This window comes from Protopterus annectens, chromosome 13.part0 (genome assembly GCF_019279795.1).
Source record: "Protopterus annectens isolate FY-2018-M chromosome 13.part0, PAN1.0, whole genome shotgun sequence".
Classification (NCBI taxonomy): Eukaryota; Metazoa; Chordata; order Ceratodontiformes; family Protopteridae; genus Protopterus; species Protopterus annectens.
Window position 1 is genome coordinate 963,754,241 of NC_056747.1, and position 12,270 is coordinate 963,766,510.

Consider the following 12,270-nt stretch of genomic DNA (forward strand, 5'->3'; position numbering starts at 1 on the left):
AGCTTTGGCTGCTAATTACATCCTGAGCGCTAAAACAAATCTAAAAACGCCCCCACCCCCCCAAAAAAAATATTCAAAATATGCTGATCTTTTTATAATTAATCTAAACAGATAAATTGCAAAAGAACAGAGGGACGAAACATGGCAAACTCTTCACTGTCTTCAAGACTGGTGGTTTCAAAAGATTATAACCAAGCAACACTACTGCAACACACGCATGTACACACACAAAGGAAACAAACACGGGTAGTAACATTATGAAACTACCCCTCGCCAAAGACGTAGTGGGTCAACAAAATAAATTAAAAAAGTTGTGCGAATCGAAAAGCTAAAATTCTAATTATTTAAAGATAGAGACAGCTTTTCCGACATATATGCAAACATACAGTAACGCAGAACTAAAAAGTTTTCATTTAATGTAGAAGCCTGCTGATTATTGTTTTTATTAACAGTTTCACAACTACTAACGATGTTTATGAACTCTACTTCCCGATGTAGAGTGCAATACATACATTCCTGGAACTCACGCCACCTTTTCCCCCAAGTGAGAAAACTCGCTGTTTGTAGGCTGTGACTTACAATTGGTGCAACTATCCGTCATTCGTTTAAATAGTAAAAGGGGTGGGGCTCTGGGAGGATTCGGAAGTACGAGCCGAAAGGCGGAAGTGAAGGCCAGGGCCTGGGAGTGAGGAATTGGGAAGCTTTTTAGTTGAAACAGCAAATCAGGAAATTGTAGTGGTGTGCGTAATTTTGACTTGTCATTGTAAGTGTAGATTTAAAACTATTTGCTTTCTTGACAAATGTTTTTAGTACAAGACATTCTGTAGATTGTTTTGTTTTCGTAAAGACTGTGTTCAGTTAATTGTATAAGGTTTCTAGTTTGATAATAGGGTGTGCTTTCTTTCGCTTTGTTAATCTGAATGTGCATGCTCCCCTCATTTAGCACGATTTTTTTAACATTTATGTTTTGTTAGCTTTTGAAAGTAGCATTCATGAATGTGTGGGTTACTCTGGTGTCTCGCATACACTCTCTTATTTGCTTGCGGGATTTGGAAAACCTTTTAAATACGTTTTTTTTTCTGTTTTCTCTCAAAACTGGTATATATTTTTTGTAGTTTTACTTGTATATGCATTTTTTATTGTTTGCAGTACATGCCACTTCTTGCTTCAGTTTGATGTGCATGCCGATCTTCGTCACATGATACGCGCTTGAGTTATGTACTTAGAGGCATAAAAACTTTCTCTGTAGTAGTGATTGCCCCTTGGGATTGTTGATATTAGAAAAGCGAAGTTTTTGTGTGTGTTACAGCTTGTGAGATTATCTTTCAGTTTTAAACAGTATTTTAATTCTGGTGCCATATTTAAATCCGTGTAGCTGTTGTTTAGCGAATGATGTTTATATCGGCGGAATATTGCAGTGTCTAAGGATTTGTCTATTTTCTCACGCATAGACGTGTGTGTTCTACCTCTCAAGTGTGCTTCATTAGGAGGAAGGTGCCTCATTAGGGGTCTGGAAAAATTAGTGTTCTTCAAATTCCCACATTGAAAGGGTCCGTCACACTGTCAGTGTTAAGAAGACTTGAACCTCGTATCTATGATGAATCCTTAAAATCTTTTTATACAAGTAAAACCCAGCATATGTTAACCATCCTATGACCTTTCCTAGTTGAAGTTGTTAGCCATGGTGCTCTGATTGTTGGTAATTCCGTCAATCAGATATTTTGTTTTGGCAACTTAAATGGGACGGTCTGTTTGTTTATTGACATTATAACTAAACATTACAGTATATGCTTTGATGCCCTGTTAAGGTTGTGAACTTTGGAGTAAGTTACCATATTTAACATAGCAATTTCAACGTTCTTTCTCTGGTAATGTCTGAACATAGGACTCTCCCACCCCCACCTAAACATTTCCATTTGACAGCAAGTTGAACTGTACTGTTCAGAAAGCTGTTAAGTATAATTTTATGTTGAATGATATAGCTGAGCAATACGCTGTAAAGAGAACGTTTAAAAGTATGAGCAAGAGTTAATTTGTAAAGAATGTGCTCAGTGTGAACTAAGTACGCAGCACTTTTCTCGCTAATTGTTATATTTTTCTTGCCATGGAAAGTAGTAAACAATGTCTTGTTTACTGTCCTGCAACAAAATATTGTCCTTAGCTTTCTTCGTCAGCGAACGCTACCAAGATACTGTGTATTTATTATAGGTTGGTCAGGTGCATAACCATCAACTGTCTAGACTTTCAGCGATTAAGATTTTTGTATCTTACTTTTGGATCCTCACATTTGCGGTCTTTTGTCAAATCTAACTGAAAGTGCTAAGTAACGACAGGCATTTGAGTTTCGGACATCAACTCCTTCAGACGTTATTGGAGCACCAAGTCTTGTATTAACGTGCTTTTTCTGAAGTTTATACGAACAGTGTTTGCAATCTGTCCTGTTTAGAGGTCACTGTCCATTATTTTTGGTTTTGTCCAGATTTCCTTCCCTAAGAAGTTGAGAGGTGTGGCTAGGTGGATAGTGGAAACTAAAATATGTGATTTACCATTGTATGACTTTCTTTTGCCTAGAGTGCATCTACACCTGGCAGAGCAGCTGCCTGTACTGCCTGTAAGTGCTTCATGACCTTGTAGATATCCGTGTGTCATAGTAAAGACTGTAAATGGGCAATATGCTGAGAAACGCCAGCCACTGCGAGTTTGTCTTAACACTTTTTGAACGAATTTCAATACAGTATTAGAACTGCTTCTGTATGCATATCGTTTTCTAATCAAGGCAAAATGCCCATTCTTTGGTGTTCCCAACATTCTTCTGTCTCTGTATATGGCCAGATAGCGCATATCTAGCCTTTTGTGGCTCTTTGCATTAAATGTTGCTTGAACGTGGCCGAGCTGGTAACTGTTTATGGTTGTGAAGCATTTAATGCATGATGTTACATATAAATGTGGTGCACGATATTGGAATATAAACTTTGAAGCAAATGTGGAATTGTATCTTTTGGTGCTGTTGTAATAGGATTTTAGAGCCGTTACCCGCCGTTACTTTATTTTATGCCAGTTTTGTGTTGAGTGTATAGAATTGGTCATTTCAGTAATAAATCTATCTGAAATATCTGGCTAACAAAATTATATATGTGATTAGTGGAATAAATAGGCCACTTATTAATTTCAATGGAATGGATTGCTTATTGTTGTGGGTGCAAGGCAGTGATTTTGTAAGTTTGTCTTGCAGGGGACTGGAGCCATATTCAAGCAGTCCCACAGTTGACACCAACTCTCTCTTGGTGTAGATCTGGAAAAAGACCCAACTGCAGTCCAAGTAACCCACATTTCATTAGCATCTCAAGTGTCTGCAGCAGGTGGTGTGGGGTGGATGGGTGTAATCTCTTAGAGGGGGAGTAGTGACTCAAAGGATGAATGTTGTGTTTCATCACTAAGATGTGAGTATGGTAGTTCCCCATTGTGGATGTATGGCAGTATATGATTCTATGGGAAGAATGTATTGGCTCCTGCAGTGATGTGGGTCACTTGTCATTTGCTCAGAAGATGGTTTAGGGCTGTACTACATAAAATAATCATTGCAGGGATGGCATTGCTAAAGCTGCCTGTATGATAACTTCTTTATAATCATCCTTGCTTAGGAATGTGAATGAATTGGTCTGTCCGGTACTGGAAGGCCTGGTGGTTTGTAGGTGGAGCAGTAGACTTGTATATATTTTTGTATATATACATACACACTTATCACATTCTGCATACAACTCTGTGACATTCTGCATACAACTCTGTGACGTTTTGGAAGATTGCCTCTTCACTTGTGCTGTGGGACAAACTTGGAGTGTTCATTGATTACATATCCTTCTCCTGTCCTTGTGGATTATCTATGCACATAAGGCACCCTACACAAAAAATGAACTCTTCAACTGTGGTGTGGATTGAAACGAGGATTCACAGATGACCCACAATGACCTAGGAAGGATGTGCACAGATGTGCAACACAGGGTATGAACAGGGCAACCAGCCACTGTTGGGCAGGAACCTTGTCTTGTGTTCCACTTTGCAGCCCCAAGCTTACATTTTCAGTAGGGTCTTGGTAAAAGGGAATGTGTGTTAGGCAGTGGATTAAAGGCATTGTTGGCAAACAAGAAGTGAGATGCTTTTAGCAGAAAATTTGGGTCTAAATGCATTAAACTGTTTGTGGAGGTTAGCTGTATTGTGCTGTTTAAAGTTCAAAGAACTTGGGAACAATAAATGGTATAGATAAAAATGGCTAAAATACAGCTAAACTATAAATGATATAGTTTGTGTTCGCATGTATATATAATGTATTACACGTTTATTAGCTGTGGTGTGTATAGTGTGTGTGTGTGTGTGTGTATAGTGTGTGTGTGTGTGTGTGTGTATAGTGTGTGTGTGTGTGTGTGTGTATAGTGTGTGTGTGTGTGTGTGTGTGTGTGTGTGTGTGTGTGTGTGTGTGTGTATGTGTGTGTGTGTGTGTGTGTGTGTGTGTGTGTGTGTGTGTGTGTGTGTGTGTGTGTGTGTGTGTATAGTGTGTGTGTGTATAGTGTGTGTGTGTGTGTGTGTGTATAGTGTGTGTGTGTGTATAGTGTGTGTGTGTATAGTGTGTGTGTGTGTGTGTGTGTGTGTGTATATAGTGTGTGTGTGTGTGTGTGTGTGTGTATAGTGTGTGTGTATAGTGTGTGTGTGTGTGTATAGTGTGTGTGTGTATAGTGTGTGTGTGTGTGTGTGTATAGTGTGTGTGTGTGTGTGTGTATAGTGTGTGTGTGTGTGTGTTGTTTATCTATATCTATATATCTGATGTAAGAGAATTAGAAGCAGTAGAAGGTAGTAAAATCTTGAAACTGCCAAGATAGTAGATTTTAAAAGGTATGGATCTTGGGTTAAAAAGGTACCATACTGTAGCTCATGTAGCTTCTCTCTGCAGTAGTAATGAGTATGTTTTGAAGGTCCTGGGTGACTGGCCATTGATGGATAGCCAACTCATTAAATTGTTGCACAACTTAGATGCCTATGTTTTAGTCGAGCACTTTTTTACTCGTGCTTTTTGACAGGATGGAAATGGAACTGTTTGTTTACTTTGTCTTGGTACTTTAGCAGATAACTTTGAGTTCATTATATGAACACAGTAATTGGGTCTGTGTTGTAGTATTGAACTGCAGTGTTCTATGTCCTGGTTTCCTGACATCAATGTCCAGCCACCCCAGCTGACCATGCTAACAGTTAATTAAGTACTTGTAAATTGTTTCCTATGGGTGGGGTGTACACATCCTGATTTTGATTTACTAACTCTAGAACTGTCCCACCTTGGAGAAGAGGATTCACTTTAATCTGTTTTTGCAGCTTGAAACCAAGTGTAGAACTAAAACTAGAAACTTCTTTTTTTTTAATTTTTTGCCGATAAGAATAAACCAAATACTAAACCAAATGCTTTAAGTTCATAGGTAGGTACTAGGCTATTGGCCCTAGAGCCTATACAAACCTAGCCAAAAAGGTACCCTGGCTTTTGCCACGAAAGAAAATTATTTTCCCGTGCCCCTGTCAAGCAGAACCACAGAAGTGATCACCAGGGTGAATTTCCTATTACCCATCCAATCGTCAAGATTTTTCTTGAGTGCTAATGAGGAGCTCTGTTTGACATAGGTGGTCTGTTCCAGAGTATGGGAAGTCTCTGGGACAGGAATCTGTCCCTCCAGCATGTTCTGTTTATTGTGGTGACAAGGCTTAGGTCCTTAGAGCATGTAGCTCAGAGTGTTTGGGATTTCTTTAAGTGGAGCATGTCCAACAGCTGTGGGTTTGACGTAGCTTTGTTTGTTGGGCAGAGATCTCCTCTGAGTAGGCGATATGCGACTTGAGTAAAACTGGAGTTTTTTGAGACTGTCTACATAAGGCATCTGTTTGAGGCCAGTAATCCTCTTTGTGAGGTATTTTTGCAGCCGTTGTTGTTGTTGTCTTGTGAGGTACATACCAAAAGGGGCGTTGTACTCTATAATGGGTCTAATGAGTGATTAGTAGAAGGGAACAGTGGCTTCTTCTTTTTGATGCAAAACATTTTGTGATGAGGTGTGCCACGTAGAAGTATTTCCTGACCACTGTGGCGATGTGACTACTGTCCACCTGTGTCCCAAGGTCTCTATCACACTTTTGGTGTTTAGACTACCGCCTATGTGGTAGTTCATGGGTGCAGAGTTTTTACCAAAGGGGATGACAATGCACTTTTTGCATTGAGCTTGAGACTATGTCTTTGACACCAGGCATCTGTCTCAGTGAGGCCCGTTGGGATGTCCACATCGTTAGGAGTTTCGATTTATGGCTCCTAGTTTCCAGTCCTCTGCGAATTTAGTTAGTTTTGTTATTTTCCATGTATTTACAGTTCTTAAGAAGTCCTATCTAACCAAGTTAATTACCAACAGTGTAGGCCAAATGAAGAAGTCCCTTTCTATTTCTCCCTTATCAGGCCACTTTATAAAATATTATGTTAGTTTAGGTATGTACCTCTCCATATTGTGACTTGAAAGACCACTATTCCTTCCTGTCAAAGGTGGTGGTGGGGGGGTCATGGCTTCCACATTCTTACCACAAAGCACCTAAAAGCACTCCTGTATTAAAAAAAAAAAAAAAGAAAGAAAATGGACATTTGAGGGGGGGGGTGCCTTTGCCTTGCTTGCAAAGTCTGATATGGTATTCTGAATTGGCTTCCTATACTGTAATTATCTACTTGAGAACTAAACTTTCACCATGGCGCAAACTCTCTCCCAAAGAATCCTTCTCCAAGGAATCCCTTAACTCCGTAACCACCTTCTGATGTATCATGGATGATTGGATGGGAAACAGTAAATTCAGCCCAGAACTGGCCCTTTAGACCTTTATTGAAAGGTAAAGAAATGTCAGTAAGCTCGTATAAAAAAGAAAACTGAATTAAGTGAGACCTTAAGACTAAGATATATATGATTATGATGAACAGCCTAGCTATAAACATATGATCTGTCTTCCTTAAACTGTTAGCCTTTTTGCCAACTGCTACAAATTGTGATGGAGTTGATGCTTTTCATACCAGGTGACAGAATGAACCAGAATCCCCTTTCGTTGATCATGCTGTGTCTGTTGTGGAATACTGCAACTTTCAGTTTTTCAATGACCATCAACATCTACAAAAAAGTTCATTGTGCCATGTTGGTTTTAACATTCCAAAAAGGTACATTAGAGGCCCAGTGAGGTCTTGGAACATGAAAAATAGTTTTGCTGCATAACTACACCGATAAATTACTTGCATCTTCACTGTCTACTGCATTGGGAACACTGAGCAGTACTGTTCTTCCTGAGTGTCTGGAATAATCTGCATATGAAAGTTTTGCATACTGGTTTAGTAACCCAAGATTAACTTAAATCCTTCATTGTTGAGCTGCTAATGAGCTTTCCAAAGCTGCTTGGTAAATTTGGCGATTGGGAGCTCCATGTCTACAAGGTGCTCCATTCCTTTTGGCCCAGAAAGTGTACCACCTTTGCCAGAATACCATTGAGCGGTACCTTTTACCACGTTTTCTACTTAACTGTCTTATCTCTAGTCGAAATAGACATTTAATTGAAATGGATGATAAGGGCAAGAAAGTGAAGTCTGAAGTACCATTGGGTTTTGGAAACACTGTTTTCATTGGCCCTAGGGAGGAGTTTGTTTTTATAATTGAATCCTTCTCTGCTATTCAAGTGTCAGTTACAAAACACTTTGTTCATAATCTGTGAAAAAGCTAATGCTTAGATCACCATAGCCACTGTTTTGACACTTTGTCACAGTTTGTTCATAATCTGTGAAAAAGCTAATGCTTAGATCACCATAGCCACTGTTTTGACACTGTCACAGCTTTAATTGTTTTGCCTATCTGAACTTTGATCTCTTTTTACAGTCTTTAGTTAGAACTTCTGCTCTCTGCTTAGCAGTGATCTGTATAGCTGCCGAAGACTTCAAAGGTGTAAGACATTTCTCATGCATCTAATCCTATATTGGTTCAGTGACACTTTAACTATACTAGCTAGCTGCACACAGTTGGACTGTATCCAGTCCTTTTGCTGCTAAGCCCTTAAGACAAGCTAGCACACACTGGGTCATTGAACCACAGGTACCAGTAGGACTGTCATAGTCCGTGTGTGTTAATGACCTGAAACTTGCCTTCATTGACTATCTGAAGCGAGCTTGCTAATTGCGTCTCTGGCAGGTATGAGCCTAGCAGTGAGCATCGTATTACTACTTTCTCCAATGATGGTACCCTATTGCAAACAGAAAATTATTCATTTTTAACAATTGGTTTAGCTTTTGATGTCAGCCTAAGGGGTTGCAATATTTGATGGCTTGGCAGGACATGGTTGACAGATCATGCTGCTTTGCCAGGGATGGTCTGCACTTATTCCCTCTAGGTTTTTGAGTATTTGCAAAGACCTATTCCACCCCCCATAGTGCCTCATTGCCTTTTTAGGCAATGCTAAACTGATATTCCCTCCTAGGCTCAGTTAAGTCAGGAGACTACTCTGAAGGTGATACTGCTCAGTGCTAGAAGTCTTGACAAAAACTACAAAACTCCACTCCCTGCAAGCGTTCTCTCCCTGGAGAAAGAGAGTAAACATCCCCGTAGTAATGTAGATAGGAGTTTGTCACAGAGAGTACCCTGGCAGTGCAAAGTTGTAGTGCCTTTCACACCTACTGCATAGGATGCAATTCTAAAGGTGGAGGAGTTTCAGTCTACATTAAAAACTAGCTCACATCCAGACTAAAGTGTATGAAGCACTAGAAGTCATACATGTGCAACCCACCATAAATGGGGTATCGTACCATATCCTTGTAACCTATTGGTCCCCCTCCATGTCCTGTGAAACCCATACTACAGATCACAATGTACTAGAGTCCATCACTGTTCAACCAAATACAGTCTTCGTGGGGGATCTCAACTGTCCCTCTATAGATTGGGAAACATTCACACCACATCTAATGCACAAGCCCAGCGATTCTAAACTTTAATACCAACATCCTGGAACAATTGGTCCATTCGCCTGCCAAGGGTATAAACATCACTGACCTTGTAATGTCCTCGCTCATCTGATCTGACCATAAGGCAGTATTGCTTGAAATAAATTTAAATCCAGGAACCCAGTGAAGCAACCTTTAGAACTATTCCAAAGCTAACCTTTTCTACTACGTGACACTTTGGCTAAATCCCAAAGCAACCTCCAATTCCAGTAAACGCCATAGCATATGCTGAGCTAATTACAAAATCCCGTACAGGATTACTGATAGCTGTATAGAGTGAGCTGTGCACATTCGTATAGAGTGAGCTGTGCACATTCGTATAGAGTGAGCTGTGCACATTCGTATAGAGTGAGCTGTGCACATTCGTATAGAGTGAGCTGTGCACATTCGTATAGAGTGAGCTGTGCACATTCGTATAGAGTGAGCTGTGCACATTCGTATAGAGTGAGCTGTGCACATTCGTATAGAGTGAGCTGTGCACATTCAGATAGAGTGAGCTGTGCACATTCGTATAGAGTGAGCTGTGCACATTCTATAGAGTGAGCTGTGCACATTCAGATAGAGTGAGCTGTGCACATTCAGATAGAGTGAGCTGTGCACATTCAGGTATAGAGTGAGCTGTGCACATTCGTATAGAGTGAGCTGTGCACATTCGTATAGAGTGAGCTGTGCACATTCGTATAGAGTGAGCTGTGCACATTCGTATAGAGTGAGCTGTGCACATCAAAAAGTTTGAACGATGTGATATCGAACTTAACTTTAAATGTCTGAAACCTGAAAATGGCAAAGCCACGGCACATCGACCCCCCCCCCCGGGGAAAAAGTCGGGCCGTTTTTGGGTCTTTGCTATTTCCTCCACTGCGATGCAGTCTCGAGTTGGTATATTTAAGTAGTGGGGTGGGGGGCACACTTCGCTAAGTTTTAGGTTGGAGGTGTTTTGAATGTTTTAGACATTCAAGTTTGATATTACATCCTTCAAATGTTTTGCAGTTCAATGTAATGTAGACCAATTGAAGTGGCTAAAAAACACTGGAAACATGAGCCAAAAAGCATCATAGATAATGAAGTCTACATCACATGGAATTGCCCATTACCAACCGTTCAAAAGAGAGATGTGAGAAAAACATATGTAGTAGTCCATGAAAAGAAAAAAAGTAGCAGTGCTCTTGTGTACACAGACAGGGTTTGCAGGCAGAAATGGGTAATGCGGAAGAAAGATACCCATAGTTCCAATGGTAGAAAGATGGGTCTTGTAAAAATAAGAATCTACATGTTTAGATATGTTATCAATACACAGGTACCAAACTTGAGTCCCAAATACCACAGTGAAGAACTTCTCAAAAGCAAACCTCACACTTCTTAAGACTGGAGTGGTATCCTTCAAGGCCCCCGAGCCAGTGGAAACCACAACCCACGCTGCTGAAACACTTACAAATGCCTTCTACGAGCACCTCCAGGAATGTATGGATCAAGCAATCCCTAATAAAATAAAGACCCTTTCCACCAAAGGCAGGCGCCCGGTCTGGTGGACCCCAGCCATAAACAAACTCTACAACAAGAGGAGAAAGCTACTACATGACAGAGCAAAATCCCTAACAGGGAAGGAATCTCTGATCAATACTAGCAAAAAACTACGATCACTCATAAAATCATCCAAGGCCAACTTTGAGAGAAAAATCGCTAAAGACACAAAAGACAATCATAAGGCCTTCTTTAGCTATGTTAGAAACCTGGGTGGAAACTCCCAGTTATGCTCAGAATTAGTCCAAAATGATACAAAAATCACTGAACCCACAGACATTGCCAACATACTGGCAGACAGGTTCAGTGCAAATCCCCCCCCCAAAAGGAGAAATATCTATCCCACCAGAGTCTAGCCTCCCAAACATCTCAGATGCCCAGGTGAGAGCTGCTCTCTCTCTCTAAAGCAAAAAACACAGCATCAATGGGACCGGACGGTGTCCCCGGCATTGTGCTACACTAACTCAATGAGGAACTAAACCCACACATAAGGCTGCTGTTTTTAATCTTAGCCTTACCACAGGATACGTGCCCAAGGAGTGGCGTACGGCAACTGTGGTCCCACTCCACAAAGGCGGTGCCTCTACGGACCCTGGTAATTACCGCCCCATAAGCTTAACAAGTCTAGTCTGCAAAGCTATGGAGAGGATCATAATGGAGCTCATAAACAAAGATATAGGGGACTTGCAGACATTGGACCCGACCCAGTTTGGCTTCGTCAAGGGCAGATCATGCCTTTTGAACTTGGTCGACTTTTTCAAAACAGTCACCAAGGCCATTGATGACGGAAAGGCAGTCCCATACAGCCTACCTTGACCTTGCAAAGGCTTTCGACACAATACCCCACTCGGGTATTGTAGAAAAACTTACCAGCTTAAATGCAAATCCATATCTCACAAGATGGGTTGCAAACTGGCTTAAGGACAGAACCCACAGGGTTAGAGTTGCTGGCGCTGTGTCAGACTCCAAGTCTGTCACAAGTGGTGTCCCACAGGGCTCGATCCTTGGCCCCCTATTGTTCGGCATCTACTTCTCAGAAGTACAGGCCAACATGGGAGGACTTTGGCTGACAAAGTTTGCAGACGACTGCAAACTGGACGCCATAGTGGAAAATGCATCGGACACGGATATCCTTCAGAAGGGACTCGCGGAAACGGATAGCTGGTGCCAGAGCCATGGCCTGAAGTTAAATGCCAAAAAATGTATAGTCATACCCTTCGGGAAAAACAAGGTAACCCCAAGCTACCATATAGGTGGCAATCCACTAAGCACAGAAGAGGTTATCAGGGACCTGGGGACCCAGGTTGACAGTGGGCTTTCTTTTGACACTCGCGTTGCTAAAGTGGGTAGAAAGACCTTCTACATTGCCCACCTGATCATGAAGGGATTCACATCCAGATCTAGTGAGGTCATTGTTCCCCTGTACTCTTCACTTATCAGACCAATGATAGAGTACAATGCCCCATTCGGGATGTATCTCACCCGACATCTGCAGCAATTGGAGAGACCCCAAAAGGATAAAGGGACACCAAAATCTGTCATGCTGCCAGATTGAAGAAACTCCAGCTCTATTCAGTCGCATACCGTCTGCTCAGAGGTGACGTGCCTGACATACAAGGCCATGTCCAACCCAGAATTAATAGACATGCTCCACCTCAAAAAATCCAAATCCACCAAAACCACTAGAGCAAGCGACTTGAACCTTAGCACGGATATAA

The 12,270-nt window shown here is 41.2% G+C and overlaps 1 protein-coding gene across 1 annotated transcript in view; it reads left to right on the forward strand.

The window, feature by feature from the left end:
* Positions 1 to 631: 631 nt before the first annotated feature.
* The window catches only part of RAB5C (RAB5C, member RAS oncogene family), a gene marked incomplete in the record, with an annotated part of 696,743 nt that continues 685,104 nt past the window's right edge, over positions 632 to 12,270 (forward strand). The window contains 1 exon segment of the mRNA XM_044054726.1: positions 632 to 763.